Source organism: Callorhinus ursinus, unplaced genomic scaffold (assembly GCF_003265705.2).
Source record: "Callorhinus ursinus isolate GAN/ISIS: 27379988/994484 unplaced genomic scaffold, GSC_fseal_2.0 scaffold10, whole genome shotgun sequence".
Taxonomy (NCBI): Eukaryota; Metazoa; Chordata; class Mammalia; order Carnivora; family Otariidae; genus Callorhinus; species Callorhinus ursinus.
The window spans coordinates 84,084,379-84,109,554 of NW_027397072.1; the positions used below are offsets into that span (position 1 = coordinate 84,084,379).

General features: G+C 44.9%; 1 long non-coding RNA gene across 7 annotated transcripts in view; it reads right to left on the bottom strand.

Moving 5' to 3' along the window:
- Positions 1-25,176, bottom strand: part of LOC141373631 (uncharacterized) — a 121,275-nt gene that overhangs the window by 52,845 nt on the left and 43,254 nt on the right. For 6 of the 7 annotated variants that reach the window (XR_012379887.1, XR_012379885.1, XR_012379884.1 and 3 more), the window contains exons 4-6: positions 20,831-21,010; positions 18,655-18,749; positions 16,781-16,904 (exon numbers count right to left, since the gene is read on the bottom strand). This is a non-coding gene — a long non-coding RNA (uncharacterized lncRNA). The remainder of the gene's footprint in view (positions 1-16,780; positions 16,905-18,654; positions 18,750-20,830; positions 21,011-25,176) is intronic. The other variant, XR_012379890.1, reaches the window with a different exon arrangement.

Genomic DNA, 25,176 nt, shown 5'->3' on the forward strand with positions numbered 1-25,176 from the left:
ACCAGAATGTTGATTACAGCATGAAGACGGCATTGGTATTTGAATAGTCTGACTGATATACAAAATCATTACAACGTCTCTCCAGGAAGAGTGACATTAGGTCAACGTATGTACTTGCCTGGTCACCCTAAACAAATTTGACAAGTCTAATTTTAAGTAATTGCTCAGAGTTGAGTGGCCGCCTCTGTCCCCACAAGGACAGCTGTCTGGACCACATCTTGTAATTGAGATGTGTCTTTAAACTCTATGTGTCAACCCAACATGCAAATGTGCTCTCGAAAAAGGGTAAGGGTTGGTGAGGCTCTGGTGAATCATTTTCCAGTCAAATTTCAACACAAAAACTTTACTGTAGTTATTAGTCAACTCATCGACGAATTCTACCTCATTCCCTACAGGAAAGATTACGTTTGCTCTCTACATCCGGCTCTAGAGTTCATCTAGAGACCATCTGAGAATGTGTCCCCTGGACCAGCAGCAGCAGTAGGTCCTGGCACCTGGTCAGTAATGCACAGTCTTGGGCCCAAACCCAGGCCCGCTGAATCAGAGACCATGGAGGTGAGGGCCTGTCCTTAATGCCCTAATAAGATCCTGGTGATCCAAAGCCCACTCGGGTTTGAGAACCACTGATCAAACCCACTGATTCACTTCATCAATGATGAAAGTCAGGTAACTTGCCTAAGGACACACAGCTCAAATGACAGTGGAGGCTAGGGCGAATCATATTGTGCTCGACACGTTTAATTCCTGACCTTTATCATTCAGTTGAAGTTTTGAAAATGGTTCGCTGCCCTCTTCTTTGTTTTTTCATGCAGCCCTCTGCTGACTCCTGAGAACGTATGCAGGATCTGTCCTGGCAGATGACTGGTTCTCCTCCTTCTCCCGCACACCAAAGAGGGAGCTGCGTGGCCCCAGCCAGTAGGATGCAGCTATTGGACTTAGTTGTTAGGAGAAGCACCGTCTGGGCCAGAAATTTAATTGCCAGTGTGAGAGCCTGGAGAGGTACCTACTTCTGTCCATGGAGATCATGGATGAACGTGTAGAGACTGAGCCTCCAACGCCCCACGTTCCTGAACCACCGTGATGAGCAGAGCTCCCTGCTGACCCCCACTGGATGTGTGGTGAGAGCAACAAACTGATGTGTTACACCACCGATATTTGGGGGATGTTTGTTACTACTTTATAACCCAGCATATCACAGGATCCTTCGGGACTTCTGAGCAGCCCTCTTGCGCTTAAGAGTGAGAGATGTGTAGGACAGAGAAGAAGTAAAAAAGAAGCGTCTTCCCTATTTAGAATATAATTGAATATAATGATAAGTCCCAGAGAATACAAGGATGGGAACCAAATTTGAGTGACTACCCAAACAACGGATTTCAGCTGTAATTGTCTTTTTTACAAATCATGGTATCCTTTGCCATTGCATCCCAGGCTGCCCACCCTGGAGCAACAAGGAGCTTATTTACTTAGCTGCAAGCAAGTTAACCAAAGCAAAACTGAAAAAGAAGGGCGGTTTTATTCGCAGGCTACCCGAGTTCCCATTCCCAGCCCCCCTCCCCCCCGCCCCCGAGCAGCTCAGCCGCACAGCTCAAGTGCAAGCAAAAGGTTTTCCCAACATGCGCAGACTCCCGGCAGACGATAAAGCCTATTCACGTTGCGGGCTCCCCTCCCTCCCCCACTCCCTGTGCTTTTCTTCCCAGACACCTTCACCACCCAGGTGAGCCTGTGCACCCAGCACCCCACCTGCTCCTTCCCCCCCACCCTGCCCCGCCCCCTTGCCTTTCTGCCTTGGTCCCTCCACAGCAGCGACGCTGAGCCTTTCAGCCACGTCGTCCCAGGGCTCCCAGTGCGGAGCAGGGGTAAAATGTGCCTCTGAATGGGGAGGAGTAGACAGGGTGGATTAATGGCAGCGGCAGAAGAGCGATACAGCCCGAGCAGAACAAAACGAGGGCGACCCGGACAAAACAAAGCACCACAATAGATCATTTCTGAAAAGTCATCCGGGCAGCTTTGAAACCCAGCGCTGTGTGTTTCAGGGCAGTTTCACATCCACGGGCTTTCAAGAGACATGAATGGAAGAGGAACAGTAACTCTTTTTCATACCTCTTTTCAGGGGTCTTGTCGGCACAGAAGGATTTACCATTCAATTCCCATACTTTTATGTGGGAAATTAGGAATTTGCCCCTTAAGAAAAAATTGCCTTTTAAACTCTCATAAATTGTGGCGACTTTATAGGTTTACCAAAATTTCTTCCTCCTTCTCCTTTCGCTTCCATTTCATTTTTTTAAAAAAAATGCTCATAAACACACACACGAGCATTTCCCTCCTCCCCACCTTTCTCGAGACCGTTTTATTCAGAAAGCCTCCAACCAAAGAGATAGCTCCTCTTTCTGGCCCCATAGGGTGCTTGGGGTTCGTTCTCAACTAGGTCTTCCTTTTACATTTCATCACAGACCCAACGGCTGTTCTGAATAAAAGGACCCATCCCGGAAAATATTAATCACTGTATATTTGCAAAGGTGGCAAGGGTTGGGCCAAGTTGGTGAAAAGGTCAGGAGCGAAATAAAATAAGACGTGCACTCATTCAGGCATTTTACGGAGCAGCCACTGGTGTGACCAGCTCTTTTGAATCACAACAATCAAGTTTTCCTTGAGGAGAGCTCAAGAAAATGTCCCCAACGGGAACGGCCCCACCACTATGTTCACAGTGGCCGGCATGGATCTGGCTCCTTTTCTCAGAAGCCCGCAGTGTTTGGCCACGTTAATCTCATTAACCTTCGCTATCAGTTTCAACGGGACAGAAATGAAGACTTGAGAACGTGGAGTCCCTGGCCTGAGACTCGGGCGGGGACAAATCAAGCTTTGGCTCTGAGCCAGTACATTTGATCTGACTTCCCAGCCCTCTTCCAGGGGAGCTTTTTTTTTTTTCTTCTTTTTTTCCTTGGAGCAGAGGAAGAAAGCACCCGCAAGGAAGCCTTGCCATAGGAAATCCAGCCATGTTTGACCCCGCGTCCCTCTTCCCTCCTCCTGCCCCCAGGAGAGCCGGGTTCCAAGGCCGATTCCGGGAACAGCTGGACAGACAGTGGCCATTCTCCAGGGGCATTCAAGCGTACCCCTGTTCCCTCGGAGAATCCTTTGGGGTAAGAGATGGGCAGGGATGGGGGGCAGGGAAGAGAAAGGAAGGTTTTCCTCCCCAGCAGGTCTGTAAGGCGAGCCTGGGGCACACTAACCATTTCCTGATGTGCAGAAGCCAGAACTTGGACTTCTTTTCTTGTGAGATTTCTTAGATGCTCAAAAAAAGCCTCACTCCACAAAAGAGTGTCTCGAAATATACTTAATTGGGTCTGTTTCAAACCCCGATCGCACTTCTCTGTCCAAAAAAAAAAAAAAAAAGGGATAAACAACAATGTCCTATTTCTGAAGACAGTTGTGAAAAACTTCAGAACTGTGCAGTATGTAAGTGTGTCAAATCTACACGCTGTACACCTGAACTTACACAGTGTTGTATGTCAGTTCTATCTCCATAAGGCTGGGGAGAAATAAAACCTTAGAAAGAACACCCCAGTAATAACGGCATTGACATCTGCAAGTCTGGGAACTGTTATCATTTCCTTCCTGAAGGAGCCTGCTTGTGAACAGTTATTTCAAAAGGAGTCAGGATATTGCTCTTTAAGAGGCAAAATCTCACGCAGAAAAAGTAATATTTGGAGGAAATGGTGGATCTTAAATACAGCCCTCACTTGTTTAAGAAAAAACAGGTAGCTTTAATGGTCTGCGAAGTTTTATAAATTGAAATGTGCCTGTTTCCTTCTTCACTGTCTCTAAACCAGAGGGAGAAATTCCAAAGGCCAGGGCACAGGAGCTTCCAAAAGTCCCACCATGGCAACAACCCCTACAAGCCCCAAAGATGGCAATGCTCAGCGTCTCTGGGGCGATCCCCTTTTCAACAACCTTACCCACAACCCCAAACTACAAATGTTGACAAAGATGACAGCACCTCTAAACTCTAAAACAGCATTTCCCAACCTGCTGGGAACTGACAGCATATTGCTTACGAAACCCTCTTCCACCTTAATGTTTCAAACTACTGACCTGTACTTATTTTTATTTTAAGGAGACTCCATGCCCAACATGGGGCTTGAACTCACAACCCTGAGATCAAGAGTCATGTGATCTAATGGCTGAGCCAGGCAGGCGCCGCTCTACTTATTTTTTTACATGAATTCAAATATTATATGATTAGAGAAATTATTCTGAGATTTCTTTAGTATTCCCTATGCTGCATTTTTCATCTATGTGAATGCAATTTTTTTTTTATAACCTATCTACATCTCCACTGCTAGGACCTCTATAGGCTGTGCCAACTGTAGGAATTCTTACCTTTTCACAGTCTTTTGTCTATAAAGCAGGAAAAAAAATGATCTTAAACAGCAACCGAGTGCACTCTCTCTCCTCCCACACACACAAGACACTTCTTGTTAAAACCCTCAGGAGCCACTGGTACCCCAGCCCCCAGCCAAGCTGCCAAAAGGAACTGTCTTTCTCTCCACTCTCTTCCTTGTCTTCAGCTCCTTGTGCTCAAGTTCTTCCTTGTCTGGGGCCTTTGCACGTGCGCCCGTCCCCTCGCCCACTCCCGGCCCCACTCTCGGCACGCCTGGCTTCTTGTCTTCCTTTCGGGTTCGGCTGAAACACCACCTGCCCACGGAGGCTTCCCCTGACCATGCTGTCCAGAGTGGCTCTCTCTCGCCCAGTCATCTGTATCCCAAACCCGAGTGTCTGTCCTTCACCCCAACATGGATTCCAATCTGTCAGTGTTTTAATTTTATGTCTGTCCGCTTGCTTTGTCTCTCTTCCCTGCTGGAATAGAGGCTCCAACATGGGAGGAACATGACGCTTTTGTCACTTGAGCGTTGCTGGTACAGAGCTGGGACTCAGTAATATTTGTGGAAGGAGGGAAAGGAGGAAAAAAAGGAGGGAAGACAAGATATTGACTTGAAATCATTTCCCTGCTCTCCAGCCCAGAAATGTTCTGTATTATTCAGGGTGAAAACCTCAGCTCTTCTATTAAACAGACCCCGAAATACAGTGTTGCCTAGGATCGAATTGTTTTCTCTTTCACATTCTGGAGTTGGACAGTCGAGGCTGGTGGGATGTTCTGTTTTACACAGTGACAAAGAGATCCAGATTCTTCCCTCCCTTTGCCCCCTAGCATGCAGCGCACAGAGTATCTGCTTGGCTTAATGGGGTTGCCAGCACACCCAAGTTCCAGCCCACAGGAAGGGAGAAAGAGAGGAAGCCTAAGAAGAGCTAGTTCCAATGAAGACCAGAAACAGAAGTTGCACACATCGCTTCTGCTCATATCTCATAGGCCATAAATTAATCTTACGTCCAGAAAGGGAGGTTGGGAAGTAGAGTCTCCAGCTGAATGACTTCATGTCCAGGGAGAAAAGAAGGACAGATTTAGGGAAAACTAGCCATCTGCCACATGTTCTTCAACTCCTTTCTGAGTAGAAAACCTTCTGGGGCCTCTCCCCCAGGGCAGCAGAACCTGTGTGCAGACTGTCTTTGATTCAAGGAAGAAGACCTCTGTCCCACCTGCCAGGATCCCCACTGCCACATGGGAGCTACAGGGGGTCACATGACCGCCAGGGTGGCAATCACTGTAGCTACCTCGAGCACTGAGACTCCAACATGCTCAATCCTTCCCTTCCTCTTTGGCTCCAAAGCTCAGCAAGCGTCTGGATGGGTTTCTGTTTTCACACCTAAAATTTCCCATCCATTTCTTCACTGGCTATGCAAGAAGATGCAAAACGCAATTGACCAGAGTGTTTGCTGCTCTAATTGGAAGCGAGGGAAATAAATAGGCAGACGTCTTCGGTGTCCCCGAGACAATCCTAGTGTAGCACCTTCCTTCAGTGTGATCTTGAGCACATTATTTAATATCCTTAAGTCTCATTTTGGTCATGTCCAAAATGGGAGCTACGATGCCTTGTCATGTGGTTATTAGAATTAGCTTATGAATGTGAAGATCTTAGTTCTTTTTAAGAAATGCCAGGCACCTGGATATTCAATTTATTTTTCTTTCAATTAGTGGCTTTTCTCTGCCTGATAAACCATCTCTCCTCCTCAACCTATACAAATTCCTCCAGCCTGTACCCCATGCCTACAGCCTTGTCTGTAACAGTCTAGTACACTTCGTCTCTCTCTCTCCTCTCAATTCCTGCATCACACTTGTTCACATCTTTTATTTAATGCCTTGTGCTATCCACTGATTGTTGCATAAGTATTTATTCAGTCTCGCTGGCTGGATTGCAAGCTCCCTGAAAGCAGGAGATAACAATGTGAGTTCCCACAACTGGCAACATCTAACACAATGGGATTGCCTAACATCAGTCAAACAAACACTCAACAAACACTCCACTGAGTTACCGAAAGAAAGATACCAGCAGATTGAAGCTAGATCTACAGGACCTTAGAAAAATAAATCAATTCAGCATATTAGTCCCAAATGTTGGTTGATTCGGGGTTTCTTTTTCAAATAGTAAAAGTGTTCTGCTTCTGTGAACTGAATGACTAACTTACTATCCCTATGTGGAAGAAGCTGAAAGTGTTGCCGAAAATTTTATTGCCCCCCAAACTTCTGGTAACTCAGGATGCTGCCTTCTGGGTGGTGTTTATTCTCTGCCACAAACACCTGAATTACTGAAACTGAAATCAATCCAGATTCTGTGTTTGGGGTTCCAGCATTTTGTGGACTGGCGCATGTGCCTGACAAAAATCTGGGGAATGCTTGGCCTTTCATTCCTCTGAGAATTATGCCATTTTCCAAGAAAAGCTAAATAGCTCATTCATGTTTCACCCTCTGTTCTTCCAGGCTGGTTTCCTGAGGATATTTTTTAGCCAGACTGGGGTGTGTGCGTGTGTGTGTGTGTGTGTGTGTGTGTGTGTGTGTGTGTGTACGCACATGTTTTAAATAGGCTGCTGGAAACTGGGAGTTTTAAACTAAAACTTATATTGAATGATTCTTGAGTGCATTATCAAATGAAGAATATTATCCTTATTTCATCTATCTTAGACTAAAAAAAAAAGAAACATATGAATGGTATTCAATCAGTGGCTTTTGTTGACAAATTCTCCCAGAGTATAACTTAAATCCACATGAAATCTCTCAGTACTATTTCTGAGGGAAGCTAACTAATAAGTACCATCAGGTAACAAAGCTGTTATGGTTTTTTTTTTTCTCTCTGCATCACTTTTATCCAGAGAAGTGGGGGACTTCATATTTCAAGGGCTTTTTGCACAGGGCACCCTAATGTGGCCTTCACACACACACTGAAGTCTCTAGGACGGGGTGGAGGGGTGTTACAAGGAGCAAAGCTCCTTGATTGGACAGCATCCTTCAGGGGTTTCCAGCAGGAAAGCGATAAGTATATAAAACACCCACAAACGTGGGGCACGCTCCAGGCCCTCTGAATCCTTGGACCCTGTTTTCAAGAGAAGGAGATGCCATGAACTGTGGAGCACGGAGCCCAGATTCACTCCCCAAACCTGAGCAATAAGCTTCAACACAGACAAGGAAAATACTTGGTTTGGCTTAAGTGGACAGTTCAGGTCAGTGTGAACTGGGCAGGCAAAAGAGTCCAAGAATCTATAAAAGTTCTTTAGAAAACAAAAAGGCATTGGTCAACAGAGGTGGCCTGGCAATGTATAAATGTGTTCCCCTCAAAGCTAAAGTTGAAGCCTCCTGAATACATCCAACATGTTTGTGGTACCTACAGATGAGAGTAAGATGAATTTTCCTAAGTCCTGTACTTTGTGTTCTCTATGGTCAGCATGAGCTTTTTTCATAATTAGGAAATTTAATTAAATTTCAACCTTTAAATATATATATGTTCTATATATTTATATATATTTCTTTCCTCAAAATGGTGCAGCCAGCAAAGTCTTTTAAGAGAACTCCTGAACCAGCTCTTTATCACAGAGGAATAAAAGTACATGGTGAGCACAGGGCAAAGAGTAGGGCTGTCAGGGCAGGAGGTAGGACTAGAAAGGGTCTCAAGGACCACATTTCAGGGACCTACACTTTCCTGTAGGCTATCGGGGGCTTCCTGGGACTGGTCTAGGAATGAGCAGGTCTTTGGGGCCCCCTCACACTACAGGAGGTGCTGGGTCATAGGGGAGCAATGCAACCTGAAGTCTGATGACACTTAGTCCAAAAATACACACGTGACAGCAAGAAATATAGCTGATGAATGGCACTGTTCCATGGCATTGTCTTCTGACCTACTGTGGCAGTCGGGGTCTCAGTGAGAGACAGAGGGCTCATTCAAATGGGTGACTTGGGAGAGGCCAGTGAAGGATCTGTTTACAGAGGTGTCATGAGGGTTAAGAAAACCAAAACTGTGATGTGCAGATACCCCCCTGGGCTTGAAGCAGCACTGGAGAAGGGGTGACTCCTACCGGACAGAAGAGCAATTGTGTCACCCTCGGGCCAGCAGGGGAGGACCGACTGGTCATCAGTACCCCGACCTCACTCTCCTGGGCCTCAGTTTCCAGCTCCTGACCCAGCCAGACCATGGTGGGGGCAAAGAAGTCTCTGACGCCACATTCAGCGACCTCGTTTCCCAGGACTCTCCACAGAGTGGGGTGGAAAAGGGGAAGGAGGGGGTCTAGAGGGGCAAATGGAAACTGTCCAGCCCACATACTGTGTACTTGACTTTGAAATATTCATTTCCTATTATCCACCTTCCCCCACTAGAACGTAAGCTCCCAGAGGACAGGGATTTTAGCTCGTCTGTTCTCTGCTATATTCCCAAGTACCTGCCCATGACAGACACTCGGAGAGTATGTGTTGAATGGCTGAATAGAAGCAAAGAAGGAAAACCATTTGCCCAGTACTGAACAGCAAGTGAGTAATAAGACAGACAGCATTTTATATAAGGTAAAAATAGTTCTTAACAGGGTGTTTCCCTACGGTAAACTGGTTCTTATTTTGGCCATTCTGCCCAAAGCAAAATATAGCCAACATACATAAGGAAAATATGGTAGGGTAGAAGATTTGCTGAAAAGATTATATTTATGCTTTGCTTGGAGTGAAGAAAAGTTTTGGGAAGCGGACCGAAGAATTTTAAATTGCCTTAAAGAAACACAAGAAATACATCTTTCCCCTAACTTTCAGACCTGTGGTCTAGGAAAGAGGGGACAGTTGCCAGAATTCTTAAAGAAACTCTGTGTTAAATAGTGAAAAGATGTCAGGTTGTGGGTTTCTCTGCCACGGGAGGTTTTAGAGACCAACATTGTCTGGATTTGATGACAGGTAATGACATTAACTAATTACAAAACTAATCACATTTGGAGCGGTGGAAGCTGAGATCATGATAAGCATAATCAAATCCCTGACTTCAGGGCTTCGGGAATCCGAGGATAAGTTTTCTCCCCTTGCAAAGCTTGACCAGATGCCTTTCGGAGTCTTTTGTCTGAAAAATCTGGAAGATCCCAATGAGAGTCAGAACCAGCATGCTGAATTGCAAAGCCCAGTGGCCAGACTGGCACTAAGCGAGGGCACTAGAGGGATGCCGTGGGCGTCCCCACTGGCTGAAGATGAGCCTTGTCCGCCCCACGGTCAGGAGCTCCATCAAGGTAAGTGCCTGGGCCTTGACCCCCTATCTCTTCCCCTAAGAGCCTAAAGACCTGCATCCGCCTCACCAGTTGGGTCATCTTGGACAAGTTCTAAACAACTGGACCCTCCATGTCTTCCTTCGCAAAGTAGAGATTAAAATACCAGTTGCATTTGCCTCCGCAAATTGCGTGAGAATCCAGCAAAAGAGTTTACTCTGCGGGTTATAAGCTGTTTTAAATATAACAAGTATGGCCAGCATTAAGCCATATTACAGGCCTGTATCCCTATAATATGAATGCCTCAATCACCAGAAAAGTAGAGAACCTTTAAAATAAAGGAGCTGACCCCTTTCTGGTGGCAGGAAGTCCTCCACTGCTCACTCGCTCGCTCTCTCTCTCTCTCTCTCTCTCTCCCCCCTCTTGCTCTCTCTGGCCCCATGGGAGGAAAGGGAAGAGACCGGCCTCCTTCAAAGCATTTCCAGGCCTCTAAGGAGACAACAGAGCAGCGGCCCTGGTCATTCTTCTCATCTGGTAACATTCCTTAAGCCCCAGTGTAAAACTTAAAAGGAAATGAAATCCTAAATGCAAACACTATCTTTCAGTCTCTTGGAAAATTATCTACCTCTACTTTCGCTCTCCTCGCAATTCACTCACCCCCAATTAAAGCCGCCCTTTGAGTGAAATCTCACTTTTCAGAAACCAAGCCATCACTTAAGAGGAAAACATTAAGAGATCCAGATTTCAATTAACTCTGCCATTGATTTTTGCGTAATTCTGGGGGAGGCATTATTCTTTTGGTAAAGTGGGGGCAAAGAACTCAGAGATTAATGGAGGTTCTGATGACGTCAGCGAGCAAGGACTAAAATATACGCAGTCCTGATCCCTAGGCCCTGCTGAACAGCACAAATATTCGGAAAATGGCCCAGAAGCAAGACCTGCCAAGCGGCCCATTACAATGGAGACTGCACCTCCAGTAAAAAGCCTTTGGTAAACAGCATTTCCTTGTACTTTTTCATTTTAATGTAATTTATATGTTTGGTGTTCACACAATGGTGCAATTTTTCTAACCGATCAATAAAACAAGATCTAACCTGGCTTTTTTCAAAGCCACAACTGTTCTGTAATTGTGGAATTCATACCCATCGTAAGAGGGGACCACTGGGTTGGCACTGCTCACTCGCGGGCACACGCGTGTGCCCGCGCTACATAACTACAGTAGAAGAAACCACTGATACAGATATAATTTGTAATGTGTTGTGTCACTGAATGTCTATCAGAGGAAAAAAGTCGGTGCAAATAGATTTAAAACAACAGGCAGTTTAATCAGGTAAGTACACAGCATTCATCTCTGTCCTCTAGAAATATGATTTCAGCATAATGAATGAAGGGAAGGAGCTCATTGGAATACAGCCTTTCTGAGCAACAGAGTGAAACCGACTATCATGGAGAACCCTGTCCCGGGGGGCATTGGGGGGATGGGGTTGCTGTGATGAGGAGCAATGGATCATCATCATCCAAAATAGGGAAACTATCAGAATTCGAACAAAGGAAATAAGGTGTAACCATAACTGATGCAATTAGGAATTTCATTTCTAAAGGCTTATTCCAACTCTACTCAACTTTCCGATGGGGAGTTCAGCGCTGCCATAGAACTCAGCAATCTTTGGAAGCCACTACAGGGGTGGAGGAGAAGGTTCCCTTCAGTGATAAAAAAAACCACCTTTCCTGGGGTGCCTGGGTGGCTCAGTCAGTTCAGCATCTGACTCCTGATTTCAGTTCAGGTCATGATCTCAGGGTCATGAGATCAAGTCCCATGTCAGGTTCCCCACTGAATGGGGAGTCAGCTTGGGGTTCTCTCTCTCCCTCTCCCTTTGCCCCTCCTGCTCTCTCTCTAAAAAAGAAAGAAAAAGAAAGAAAAACAAAAGAAAAAGAAATCACCTTTCCAGGAAGTACAAGGGAGTGAACTGAAGCAAACACCCTCCTCTCAAACAAAATGCCAAAAAAGTAATGCTATTCAGTAGCCACCTAGGCAGAGCTATAAACACGGACTTGTTGCTCGCTGCTCTTGTCGGAAGGAAAGCATCAGATTTGCGTCTGCTGATGCAGCTCTTTCCTAGTGATGCTGAGTGCCCCTGTTGCCTGGGGACCGATGGGGCTTCGGGGGAGGAAGCTGAGCGCCGGGCGTGGCAGATGGCAAGCCGCTGCTCAGGCACGCACTGACTGTGTGCTAAGCACCAGCCCCAATCCCAGGGCTGAACCCCTCCCCCAGCCCAATGAGGCGGTCCCATCATCCAGCGCATTCTACAGATGATGCAGAGATACACGAAGTGACTTGCCCAAGGTCACACGGTGCAGAAGCCCTCAAAGCCAGCCAGCCAGCTCTGAGAGTACCGAGGAACCACAGTGCTGCTGTGCAAATGAGCTGCATTTAATTGAATGGAAAGTTGGAAAAGTGGCAGCCTTGAAAGGAGGCAGGAAACGATCTGACTTCATTATAATCATCTCCGGAATCAAAACCGATTTGCTGAATTGTCCCCCCTCCACCTCGCAGTGTTGGGCAGCATTTCCATGAGGACAGAGAGACAAACATCTTCTCCCTGCGCACCCTCCCTGAGTCTCCAGGCTGAATCCACCTGCCAGGCAGAACCCAGCCGGGCACTGAGAAGCCCTTCAGGGATTGCGAGAGAGAACAAAGGCGCCATCCCAGAGGTCAGCTCGAGACCCTGGAAACTGAACCCCAGCAGCCCTGCCCCATCGCTCAGCCCAGCCCTAGACTGGGCCCCCATGCAGGAGTGGAGGCAGGCCGACTCCAGGGTTCACCCAGCGTGACTCATCCATTTCAACCTGGCAAAGAGTGCTTCTGTGGGTTCTACCTGTCCTAACACGGAGCTGGTGCTCAGCTCGGTCCACAACTCAGGCATTAAAAAGGTAAGTTTTAATAACTTAATATCATGTCTATTTTGAAGCCACATTCTTTCAGGGTGGCAGAAACTCAGTCGTGGGGTCTCCACCTTTGCCTCACCCAAGGCCAAGTTCTGGCGATTCTTCCGTTCTAAGACATGGTAGTGGAGCGGCTGGCAAGGTTTGATGCCAGGTATCTGTGCAGGCAGCCTCTGATATGTCACACAGTCCCCCTACCTGGTTCTCACACATCTTGGGCCCAAGCCACCCTGGACACCCTTGGGTTCCACTCTTTCAGCCCCTTTCAGGTGTCAAGAGACCAAGGATAGATCTCCTTCTCCCAGCCCCCTCCCCCACCATCATGAGTGTGAAATGTCCGCACAGACTTGTTCTCTCCACTCTTTGGCAGGGCCCTAGGTGTTTCTGTTCCCCTACGGCTGTAGCAAAACAGGACAATATCCTGGGTAAGCCTAACATCTGGAAGGACATCACAGAAACCCAACAACAGAGGCTTGGCCAAATAGAAATTTATTGTGAAACACAACCAAAAAATCAGGCACAGTGCTCAAAGGTGCAGTCAAGGAACCAGGCAGGCTCTTCCTAGCCTCCAGCCAGGCCCCTGTTTAACAATGACAGCTGTCCCCTGGGCGTCCCATGCCAGGTGAGCAGGACAAAGCCAGCTAGGAAAGAAGGGGTCTGTGTTTCAGACTCAGCACTGGGGGCATCTGCCCATTCCAATCTGTAGGGTGGTGGGAAGGTGAGCTTTTGGTGTCTAGCCTCCATTACAGGAAAGAGCCAGTCAGGAGAGGCTTGAGGAGGCCAACCTAAAGAATTTGCCACGACCAAGGGAAGACTTTTTTCATGGTCACTTCCCTCCCCCCAAAACAAGTGGGCACTGGCCTAGTTGCTTGGATGAGGTAAAAGTGAAAAGAAAAATACTACAAGTAAAAGGTTGGCTAACGCTTCATAAACTATTATCCCACCTCATGGGGTCAAGAGCACCTTGGTCTGGGTAGATGCCCAGAGGAAGTTCAAATGCTACTGACGTCTCTGCAGGATCAGACTGAGTCACCTAGACATTTGAGGTCCTCACTCAAACCCCTGCACTCCCAGTCTGCATGACCTAAGCCAAGGGCTTCTATTCTTCCATCTCTACCCTGGGTTGTGCAAGAGACCCAGAAGGCGCTTAGTGAATGGATATTGAGCCAAAGAATGTCCCAAGTTTGTGAACTGTGGAGGCTGGGCCAGAATGTAGCAGGGCTGTTTCCTAACATGTACAACACCAGAAGACCCAGTCACTGAGGGAGAACCTACAGAGGCTGAGCCTTTTAATGCCAACAGTGCTCCCCAGCTCCTTTGGGTGGCCTGGAAGGATCAGCTCAAGGCTCAGTGCACCTGCAGATGTCCAAGGACCCCCCTCCCCTCAAGTACAGCTTCAAAATCATTTTGACCACCATAAAGAAAGACTGGCCCACCTGAGGCTAAACTGTAGGTCTGCTACGCTACAACTTCAGGAAAGTTCCTTTGACCTGAGCCTTGTCTATCAGTAAAATGAACACTGTAATATCTATCTTGCAGGGTTCCTGTGAAGATGGCAGGTAATGGATGTAAAAGCACCTGTCCACTGGCCTTCTTAGCCCATGGTAATAGCTCTTCTTGCAGAAGATCCTGGGGTCTTGGATGGGACCAGGAGTGGAACTCTGCCTGCTCAACCTGGGTAGATCTCCTCCAGGCCAGGAGGTGCTCCAGAATTGGGTTTGGTTGGTTGGTTGTTCTGAGGAGGAAGGATGGTGACAGGGCAGGATGGCTGAGAACACCCCCCAGTCTCACAGGGCCAATTGGTACTGGCCTGTAGGAACCCTCGACTAACCTCAATTCTGCATAAAACTGTGGATATTTATGTGCCATGACGTGGGGTGGCATTTTGATCTCTACCATACAGTAACACCATTTGTAAACTGATTCATTCTTTGGAGCTCTGGCGGGGGGGCACCTTTAGCACTAACATATGCTCCTACATAGTTATCCGTACACAAGTGTGAGAAGCACTGTAACCAAAACTATGCTTAGTACAACTAAAAGTGATGTGCTTGGCAAAAAATAAAATAAAATAAAAACAATCTCTGGTTACATTAAGTGACATAAGAACCAAGGAGGAAAGAACCCTGTGTGTTTGAGGAGACCATACCTAAAGTTGCAGTGTATTCTGTGAGCTTCCCTATGGGGAGACAAAGTGCAGCATGCCCAGAGGAGGGACAGGGGCGGCCACCAGCCACAAAAGAGAAAACTCCTCCACTAGGCCAGAGTTGAAGAAACAGGGCATCCTCTGCTTGGTAGAGGGAAAAAGGATAAAAACTGTCTTCAGATATTTGGAGAGAGCTTTCATGTGCAAGAATGAGTTTTAGGTTACGTGCCTCAAGAAGTAAAACTAGAGCCACTCGTGGGGTCAGGTTGAAGGCAGGTTTTGATTCAATTGAAGGAAAGGATTTTAGTCACTGCATCTGAAGATGAGATGGGCAACCCTGAGCGACAGTGAGTTCCAGAAGCTCATGCTATTCAAGATTGGAGAATGAGTGCCTACTGAGGAGATCATATCAGATCTGCCTCGTGGGGCTGTGGTGAGAACCAAGGAGATCATTGTTTCCAACCCCCTTATATGCCACCGCTCAGGCAGTGACTTGGCCACACAGCTCTGGACTCTCTGCTGCTTGCTTCACCCAACTTCCAGGCCACAGACTTCAGTATGCACAACCCAATGGAGCCCCTTCTCATGTCTGCTTGGCTGGCCTCTGCCCTCCTTTCCTGGAGCTTCTCCCCTGAAGCATGAGATACTCCAGAGAAATTCTGCACCCAACCACCCTCAACCCAGAGGTAAGAGGGGGACATAACAGGGTGTTAATGTTCCCTGAGGAAAACCGTTCACCAATCCGTGGTTGGAAATAGCAAATAAATTCTTTTGCCATGAGACCTACCCCGAGACCTCACGGCTTCTGCTCTGGGAGGATGGTCCCTGCATTCGTTTCCCATGGCTGCTATACCAGATTACCACAAACATGGTGGCTTGAAGCAACAGGGATATATGACTGCAAAGGCTGCAGTCAGTACAGCAGAGACACCAGCAGGGGCTGTAATGCCTCCAGAGGCTCCAGGGAGGGTCCCATCCTCACGTCTTCCAGCTTCCGGTGACTGCCCACATTCCTTGGCCTGTGGCCCCATCACTCCAAGTCCCACCTCCATGGTCACCCTGCCCTCTCTTCTGTCAGGTGTACCTCTGTCTGTGCCTCCATCTTCTAACGACATCTGTAATTGGATTTCGGACCTACCCAGATAATCCAAGGCAATCCCTCCATCCCAAGATCCTTAAACACATCTGCAAAGTCTTTGGCACAGAGGTAATATCCCCAGGTTCTAGGAATCAGGATGCGGACACTTCTTTGGAGGGCCACTATCTAGCCTACCACTATCCCAAGGATGGAGCAGTCGGTTATGCTTCATGCCAAGTTGGGGCCACATCAATAACACCCCGTTGTATTTGCTCCTTTCCTCTCAGCCTGACCACCATTCTCCCCAGCCATCCCACTCTGGGACTGAACTCTTCACGAGAGAGACAGCACATGGGTTTTCTTCCAGTTCTCCTTTCTGGGGAACCCAAAGTAATACCTGTAAGCCCTGGAGAACACTGCCCACAGTCATGGCAGGAATGGCGGCTGGAGTAATGCGATAACAGTTGCCACAGTTTGCAAGGAGATTTCACTTTTTTTTTTCCAGAGCATTGTCTAATCATTTAAAAATAGGCTCTACTCTGAGGAAATGGAGGTCATCTATTTCAGTGAAATTTTACACTGTGTTCAAAGACTTATTTCCCCTCTACAAAACATTTCCTGCATGGTGACAGGGTTTCAGAATACCTGCTAAAAGATTAGAATTAGAAAAGGAAGAGTTTTCCCACAGCAAACGGAAGAAGATTCACTCAATTACAGGGAAGTTAAATAAATTAGTTTACATGCTTACAAATTTCTTACAGATGAAAAGTGTTATCTGTATCACTGCTAAGACCTGCTATGAATATGCTTTCTCTGTGCTGAACCAAATTACATTTCTAAAAACAGAAGCATCTTGGGTCCCGGGAATATCCCAGAAGTAACATGGCTTCATTAATGAATTGCCGCATCAGATAGCACCATCTCCAAATTCAGTTGGCAGGGCTGTGAGTGACTTATGGAAAGGGAAAGAGAGGAGAATAAAGCAGAATTTTCTACTGTACCTCTCAGAAGTCTTTGCAGGTGACAGTTCACCAGTGGAAGATTCTGGAAAGTTTGCTTTTTTATGAGGCAACTTTACTGGCACCTTTGCTTCAGAGAATTACAGACTTAGGCTCACAGACAAACCTGAAAAAAAAACAAGTAGCCAACAACACTGAACACGAAGAAAATATTGGCAAACTTCCCCGTTAAAACAGTGAGTGTCAAAAACAGAAACTTTCAAGAATTTCACTTCTCCTACCATGACAAGGCAAATTTAATATTTTGGGGGGAAGCTCTTTCCTCCAGGCACATTTGATAATCATCATTTCAAAACTTACAAGACACATCATGGAATGAATACAATCTGAATGAAGGCTGTATTTAACAGTGTGGTAAAATAAGTCCATATCTGGCATGTTTAATTTATGTCATTTAACTGGACAATTCATATTGGAAAATTCCTCTGATATGGATTCCCTTGGACTTTATATACAAAATCCTAACTTGCAAATCCTCCAAACCTAGACTGTCTCCCTCCCTTAGTTGCTGGTACAATCTGCTATCAACACTTCAGCATCCCTCTTTCTCTTTGCTTTCATCGTATGGACACACACATAAACAGGACACACACACACACACTACATAAAACAACATGTCAGGCAACCCTGTTGGATGACAGGATTGCTCTCCCTTTCTCATTCCATCTATTTTCTTGTTCTCCATATCACAAATAAGGGCCAACTCCTTGGGCAGGACGGGGGAACTCAAGAGAAGAATCTATATCCTTCTGGAGGATTCTAGCCACAGGGGTCCAAGAACAAAATTATTCTAAGAGTCTTCCAACTCCTTTTACATAGTCCTCACTCCCTGAAACATCCAGCTCCTTTTCCATTCATAGCAGGCTCTTAAAGAATGCTCAGTAGAGAATGAAGAAATGAACAAAAGAACTGAGCATTTCTGAAACCATGGAAAGAAGCATGGTGGAAAGAACCCCTGGTGTACTGGAAATAATGGTGACCTAAAGCAAGAGAGCTAGCATCTAGCTCCTCTGCCGGCTGACTCCTTGATCTTGGTAGGCTGTCTCGTTTCTTCACATGCCAAATAGAAACAACACTTATCCTGATGTTTTTGTATGTCACCAATAGAGCATCTTATGGTTTAGGGAACACTTGGGACTCACATTCTCTCACTTGACCCAACCAACTACCAACTGGTGGCAAAGGGTGCCCATCTTTTGGCTGGGAAAGACGTCCATAATGTTGACCATAAGGTCTTAAAGTAGTAAATCAAGGTGCACTCCACGTAAGAAGTCTCAGCACCTTCTCCATGTAGTAGAGTAATCCTCTTATCCAACAGGAAGAGCCCAGCCACGATCAGTGACTTGCCACTGAGACAGTAATGACAGAGCCTCTTTCTCAAACCATGATGTCCTGCCCCAAATCCGCCTCACTTCCTGCTGTCTGTACACCAGTACCGAATACCCATAACCTAAACACATTACGAAAGGCCCTCAGCATCTCATCAAATGAGGACCGTCATCGAAATTCCTATAAATACATTTCTCAGCAGGGAGTAGTGAGTTCACAGGTACTCAGCGAATTGGATAAACAATATCAAGAGTCAGCACACTTTCTCTGTAAAGAACCAGACAGCACATCTTTTAGGTCACTACTGCTCTACATTGTAGCGCAAAAGCAGCGGCAAACAACCCATCCATTAATGGGTGTGGCTGTGTTCCAATAAATCTTTATTTACAGGTCAGACTTAGCCTGCAGGCCTGTGTTTGCCAAACTCTTGAACTGCATCCACTTCTAGAATCATCTTGATGTCAAAAACATTATTTTCCAACTTCCTTTTAGAATCAGGGTCCTGACAACTCTTGAGGAACACATACATCCGGGCACCTTTGTCCCTCTTCTTCCAGTGTCCTCTGATAAACGCCAACTGGCAGAGAAGACATGGAGCCTTTATCCTTCAGTTGCAGTTATTCTGAAAGACAAAGCAGGGGCAGAGATTAAAACCAGCCCCCCAGTCTTTGTGCCATACCCAGCATATCAAGTGCCCCTCTTCAAATTGTAGTGAGTTCACTGTCTACCTAATGGAGAAAATAGAACCATTCTTTCACTTAATAGTCTTTTAGTAAGGGTATGCGGGGGGGGGAGGGCAGGTTTACTAAAGGCCCTTATAAAATGCCGGCTGAAAGGAATAATGCTCCTTGGCACCACAGAATCTTTTTCATGTGAAGCTACATGATCACTTTTCATTTTGTTTCTCAAGCACCCCATGGCACCCATCCATGTATTAGGCTAATAACTGCATGAATCTAGTTAAAAGGAACCAAGCAATTATTTTAATTAGAAGAGAACAAAAGTAACACTCCTGGATTCTGTCTTAAGGGGCAAGAAGGAAGTAGTCAGGGTTCAAAAAGATCCCACAAAATATTTTTTGTGAAAGGAAAAATAATTAAGGCCAAATTTAGAATGTACTTGCAATAAATGGGCCAAATAAAATGAATGGCACCACTGTGCAACTAAAACCCATTCATATATAAGAGCCCCAGAAAGTCCATTTTTATGTGATACCATTTTGAGGGTATAGCCAATTTTACAAAGTGAAAGTGAATGTCTAGTAGAGACCTTAATGATCCTTGTGAATCTCTTACACAATTTCTTATAGAGTTTCTGTGTAAACTCTTTTATTAATAAGAGAAAAGAGGAAGGATATTGGTCAAATTACCTTTTAAGTAGGATTATTTTTCCTCATTTAAATTCTTGGGCTAAAGTGTTCAAATTTGTTTCTCTGGAAAAAATCTATCTTTACAGAAAATCCTTGTCACTTATCCATTCTACAAAAAGTGAATCCCATCCTAAGGGTGTTAATCATTTGAACTGAATGCAGTCGTACAGGAAGAGATGGCTATCTGCAGATTTTCCATAGTCTTTGCCTCCCTGCGTCCCTTCTGGTCATTGGGCCATTGTGTTCCATCTCGGGCTTCCAAATAAAAGATGAAATGAATCCCAAACTAGTCAACTAGTAAGTGTTGCCCCTTCTGTTTAAGTCTATCCTTGTTTACTGAACACCTGTTACCCTCCAGCACAGAGCAAGTTATAGATGGAGGAATGACTCAGATCTGAACCCAGCCTTCAAGAAGTTCACAGTCTAATCAGAGCCAGAGGCATGGATGAAAAAGGAGACCGTGCTGCCCCAGCTGGGTGGGATCGAGGTTCTCTGGCCTGAGTTGATTGTGAAAGAATGGATGGCCCAGGAGAAAGACATGGATAGTCCATCCCCAGGAGAAAGATCAGCATACACAAAAGCTGGGCCACAAAGAACCCCAGGGGAAACACTGGTAACTGCAAGCAGGTAGAGCTGCTGGAGTGTGAGGCAAAGACCCAAGAGGAGCAAGAGAGGTGCTGGAGAGGTAAACAAGAGCCAGGCCTGGGGAGAATTCATGTGCTGTGTTCATGAGCCTGGACTGCCTCTCGTGGAGCAATGGAGAGCCACCAAGCAGTTTTCAACAAGGACTAACACGGCCAGCTACCCATTTTAGAGTGAGCACCTGGAGGGCTGGGAAGGGGATGAAATGGACACTAGGTGTCCCATAAATTCCACAGCCCAAACAAGAGGTGATAAGGACTTGAACTTGGACAGTAGCAAGTAGGAATGGAGAGATGGGGTAAGGTATGAGATAAAACAGTATTTAAGGGGATTAAAGTTAAAGAAAAAAAAAACCTCTGTGGAACAGCAACTGAAGAGTCAAAAGTGGATGAAATTGGCTTTGAAGTTTCTCAGTGGGGAAGCAGGTGTTTTATCTGAATGCTTGTCATAGGTCCCAAAAGCTTCTCATCTTACAGCTCCTCCTTTAAACTCAGGATGAGCCTTGATCGTGGGTCCCAGGATTGAGATGCAATAACAAATTTCAGCCATGGGCACACGAGCAGATTTCAAGTCCCAGAACATAGTGTAACTTCCATTTTCTTCCCCAAGCAACTCACACAAAACCAGTCTCCTGCCACAAGTCTATGTTAAAATATACAGAAACCTAGAATGAAAGAAATTGTGACAAATACTGTGCTGGTTACTCTTATGTGTCAACTTTCCTGGGCTAAGGGATGCCCAGACCACTGTCAAACATTACTTCTGGGTGTGTCTGTGAGGGTGTTTCTGGAAGAGATTTGCATTTGAACCAGTAGATGAGTAAAGAAGTCACCTTCACCAACGCAGTGGGCATCCTCCAATCCATCGAGGACCTGAATAGAACAGAAAAGCAGAGGAAGGGTGAGTTTTCTCTCTGACTCAGTTGGGACATCCATCTTCTCCTGCCCCCAGGCATCAGAGCTTCTGGGTCTTGGGCCTCCATCCAACTAGAATTTACATAATTCCACCCCACACGGACCCCTGTGACTCTCAGGTCTTCAGACTTGAGGTGAGTTACATGACCCGCTTTCCTGGGTCTCCAGCTTGCAGACAGCACATTGTAGGACTTCCCAGCCTCCATAACTGTGCTAGTCAATTCCTATAATAAATAAATAAATACACACACACACACACACACACACACACATTTGGTTCTGCTTCTCTGGAGAACTTTGACTAATAATATACTCAGGACAAACTACATATATTTTAAGTAAGTATATTAGATTAGACTTATTTATATTTTAATTTTTTAAAGAATGTACAGAGGACACCACTCCAACTCATTTTATGAGCTGGCTAAACGTTGATAACTCACCTGGCAAGGACATTACACTCAAGGAAAACTACAGGTAAGTTTCATGCATACACATTGTTGTAAAAATTATCAAAACCAAGGGGCGCCTGGGTAGCCCAGTCCTTAAGCGTCTGCTTTCAGCTCAGGTCATGATCCCAGGGTCCTGGGATCGAGCCCCACATCGGGCTCCCTGCTCTGCAGGAAGTCTGCTCTCCCTCTCCCACTCCCCCTGCTTGTGCTCCCCCTCCCTCTGTGTCTCTCTCTGTCAAATAAATAAATAAAATCTTTTTAAAAAATTATCAAAACATGCTGCAATACTTCAAATAAATAACACATCATAACCAGGTTGGGTTTAGTCCAGAAATGGAAGATTGGTTTAACATTCAAAAACCTGGGGCACCTGGGTGGCTGAGATGGTTAAGCATCTGCCTTGAGCTCGGGTCATGATCCCGGGGCCCGGGAATCAAGCCCCGCATCAGGCTCCCCGCTCAGTGGGGAGCCCTCTTCTCCCTCTCTTCCCGCTTGTGCTCTCTCTCTCAAATAAACAAAATCTTAAAAAAAAAATTCAAAAACCTATTAAATAACTCACCATACTAACAGAATAAAGTAGGGGGGGTGTCATGATCATTCTACAAGTAAGTGAGTACTTAATTTATGACAACGTATCATGTCAGAGCACTGGGGAAAGAAGTCTTTTTCATTAATGGTGTAGAGTAAGTAGATATTGTGGAGGAAAAAACAAATTTAATCCCAACCTCATACCATATGCAAAAATCAATGACATATGGATAAATGTGAATAGTAAAAAACAATAAAGCTTCCAGAAGATAACATAAAAGGCTATTTTCATGGCCATGGGATAAGCAAAGCTCTCTTAAATAAGACATAGAAAGCACTAACTATAAAGGAAAATATTGGGAAATTAGGCCACATAAAAATTAAAATCTTCTATCCATCCAAAGATACCATATAGAGAGTGAAAAGTCAAACTCTGAGTGGTATATGATATTTGCAATATATATAATCAAAAAAGGATCATATCCTTAGGGCGCCTGGGTGGTTCAGTCGGTTAAGCATCCAACTCTTGATTTCGGCTCAGGTCATGATCTCAGGGTTGTAAGACAGAGCCCCGCATCAGGATCCGCTCTGGGCGTGGAGCATGCTTGAGATTCTCTCTCTCCCTCTGCCCCTCCCCCCAACCCCTGCTTGCGTGTTCTCTCTAAAAAAAAAAAAAAAAGATCATATCCACAATATATAAATATTCCCTACAAAATAGTAAGAAAAGATGAACAATGTAATGGAAAAATGAACAAGACCCTTGAAAAGCCCATTCACAAAGTTTCCAAATGGCCAATGTATATGAAAAGATCCTCAACTTCTTAATAATCTGAGAAATCAAAACCATAATGAGATTCAACTACACACCACCAGAATGACCAAAATCAAAAAGACTGAAGAATACCAGTTAACAAGAATTAGAGCAGAACATCTCTCACCCACAACTGGTGGGAGTGGAAACTGAAACAACCTCTTTGGAACATCGACATCATTAAACCTGAGCACGGTCATGCCCTACAATTTAATAACTTCCCTCTTAGTCTACATACCCAAAAGAAATGCATGCACACCCACCAAGACGTGTATGAGAAATCATATAGTGGCTCTCTGAAATAGCCAAACTCCAACAACAACCCAGATGTTCATCAAGGGCAAAAGGGTTAATTGTGGTATATTATTGATACAATGGAATGAAATAAAACAAGGAAAATATAATTGTGCCCAGCAACATAGATACAGCTCACAAATACAATGCTGAAAGAAAGAATCAGACGCAAAAGAACACTTACCATAGGAGTCCATTCATATGAAGTTGAAACAAAAACAAAAAACAAATCTATGGTGTGGGACATCAGTAGAGTGGTTATTTTTGAGGAGGAAAGGGGACTCCCCATCCTAGGGGCAGTCAGGAATATTGACTATATTCTCTTTCTTGTCCCGGGAGGTAGTTACAGAACATGTCCTCTCCAGGATGACACAGTGAGTCCCATGCTTCTACTCTTTGTAATCTTCCATACAAAGAACGCCAATAAAGCTTCCCAGAAAAGTTTCAAGTGTTGATTTCCATTTCTTAGATGGAGTAAATGGACTAAATATTACCGAATATCTTGATTAAAATCAATCAGTGGCTTGTTCTTACCTATGTTCAGTGTGCTCTCCGGATGTCAGGAACAGAGCAGAAAACCGGAAGAACCATACCTATGATTATAAATCAGCTGGAGTAGGAAGAACAGAATGCCTTCCCCTGAAGGAAAAATGAATAAAACTGGGTCTCTTGGCAGTTTAGCTAAGAGGCAAGTAGTGGGTGAGAAGAACAAAAAGTTAAAGTCCCGATATATAAAATAAAGACTTAATGAAGGTCCTCCTGGGGGCTCATACATGGCTAGCCTTATATAAAAGCAGGATTAAAAGGTAACAAATTTAGGCTGGCTACAAGGAAATGCCTTCTTACGAAATGTATAATTAACTTGTAGCCAATGGTTTACTAAAATCCAACTCCTCTCAAAAAAAAAAAAAAGATTAGCTATTTATAGCAGCTGAACCAGCATCTGTAGTTACACTGACTAATATCGTATTACAAAGACTCCCCTGCTTCCAGGCAAAAAAAAAAAAAAAAAACGATAGCCAGCCAGGGTCAGGAAGAAAATTTCCCCTTTGGTGTAGTATTTCACAGCTCTGTTATCTAATATTGGACAATTTGCGGGTCTGCGCAGTATTCGCCCCGCCATTCAGAGCACCTGGCTCTGAAACAGGCTATTGTTTTAGTTCTGGATGGCAACACCTGTAGAGCTGTATTTAGGCAACACCTTGTGTTTCCAAAAGGTAAACACAATGAATATAATCAAAATTGTTCCAACACTACTGTTTTTACATCAACAATCTATAAATATATGGAAGAACTCGATATATGTGTGAAATAAACAGAGCAGGCATACCTCCACCGAGGTAATTCAGAAGACAGCTCTATAATTTAGCAGCTTGGATTTCAATTGTTGCGTTTTTAGGTACGAAAAACACAGATATTATTCATCAAAGTGATTGTCCTGTGCACTTGTATACCTTATATAATTTATTTTTTCAGGGCTTTTTACTTCAAAGGAATCACTAGCTAATGACATTTCAGACTTAAGAAATTTTTCTGATAGCACGCTGGAATTCCCTCAGGGACCGGATTGTGAATAAGTGGATTTTTTTAAAGATCATTAACAGATATTACAAACCAATTCAAACTGAGCATTTTCTTTGCAAATTACCTTTAACTTTTAAAGCCATTGAAAAAAAAGACAGTGAGTGATTTAATTTACTTAACCTGTCTACAAATTGCAGCTTTGTGCTACATCGGCGACTGCATTTTCAGCCAAAAAATATCTCTAACTATCTCTAATAGAGATATTTTTCTAAATTATCACACTCGATGAGTGGTATTTCAAAAGATAGTAATGTTTATTTTTTTCTCATTTAGCAAGTTGCTCTGGAATGGAGAATTTTATTTTATTGATAGGTTTAAAGTAAAAACAGAGCCCTGCACTGTCTATATCTGTTGCTTAATTAAAACTCTCGGGTAATTAGCAGGTTTATCATTTCCTGAGCAAAGGCAGATGATGGAGCTTTGGTGGTAGATTGGGGGGGGTTGGGGGGATGACT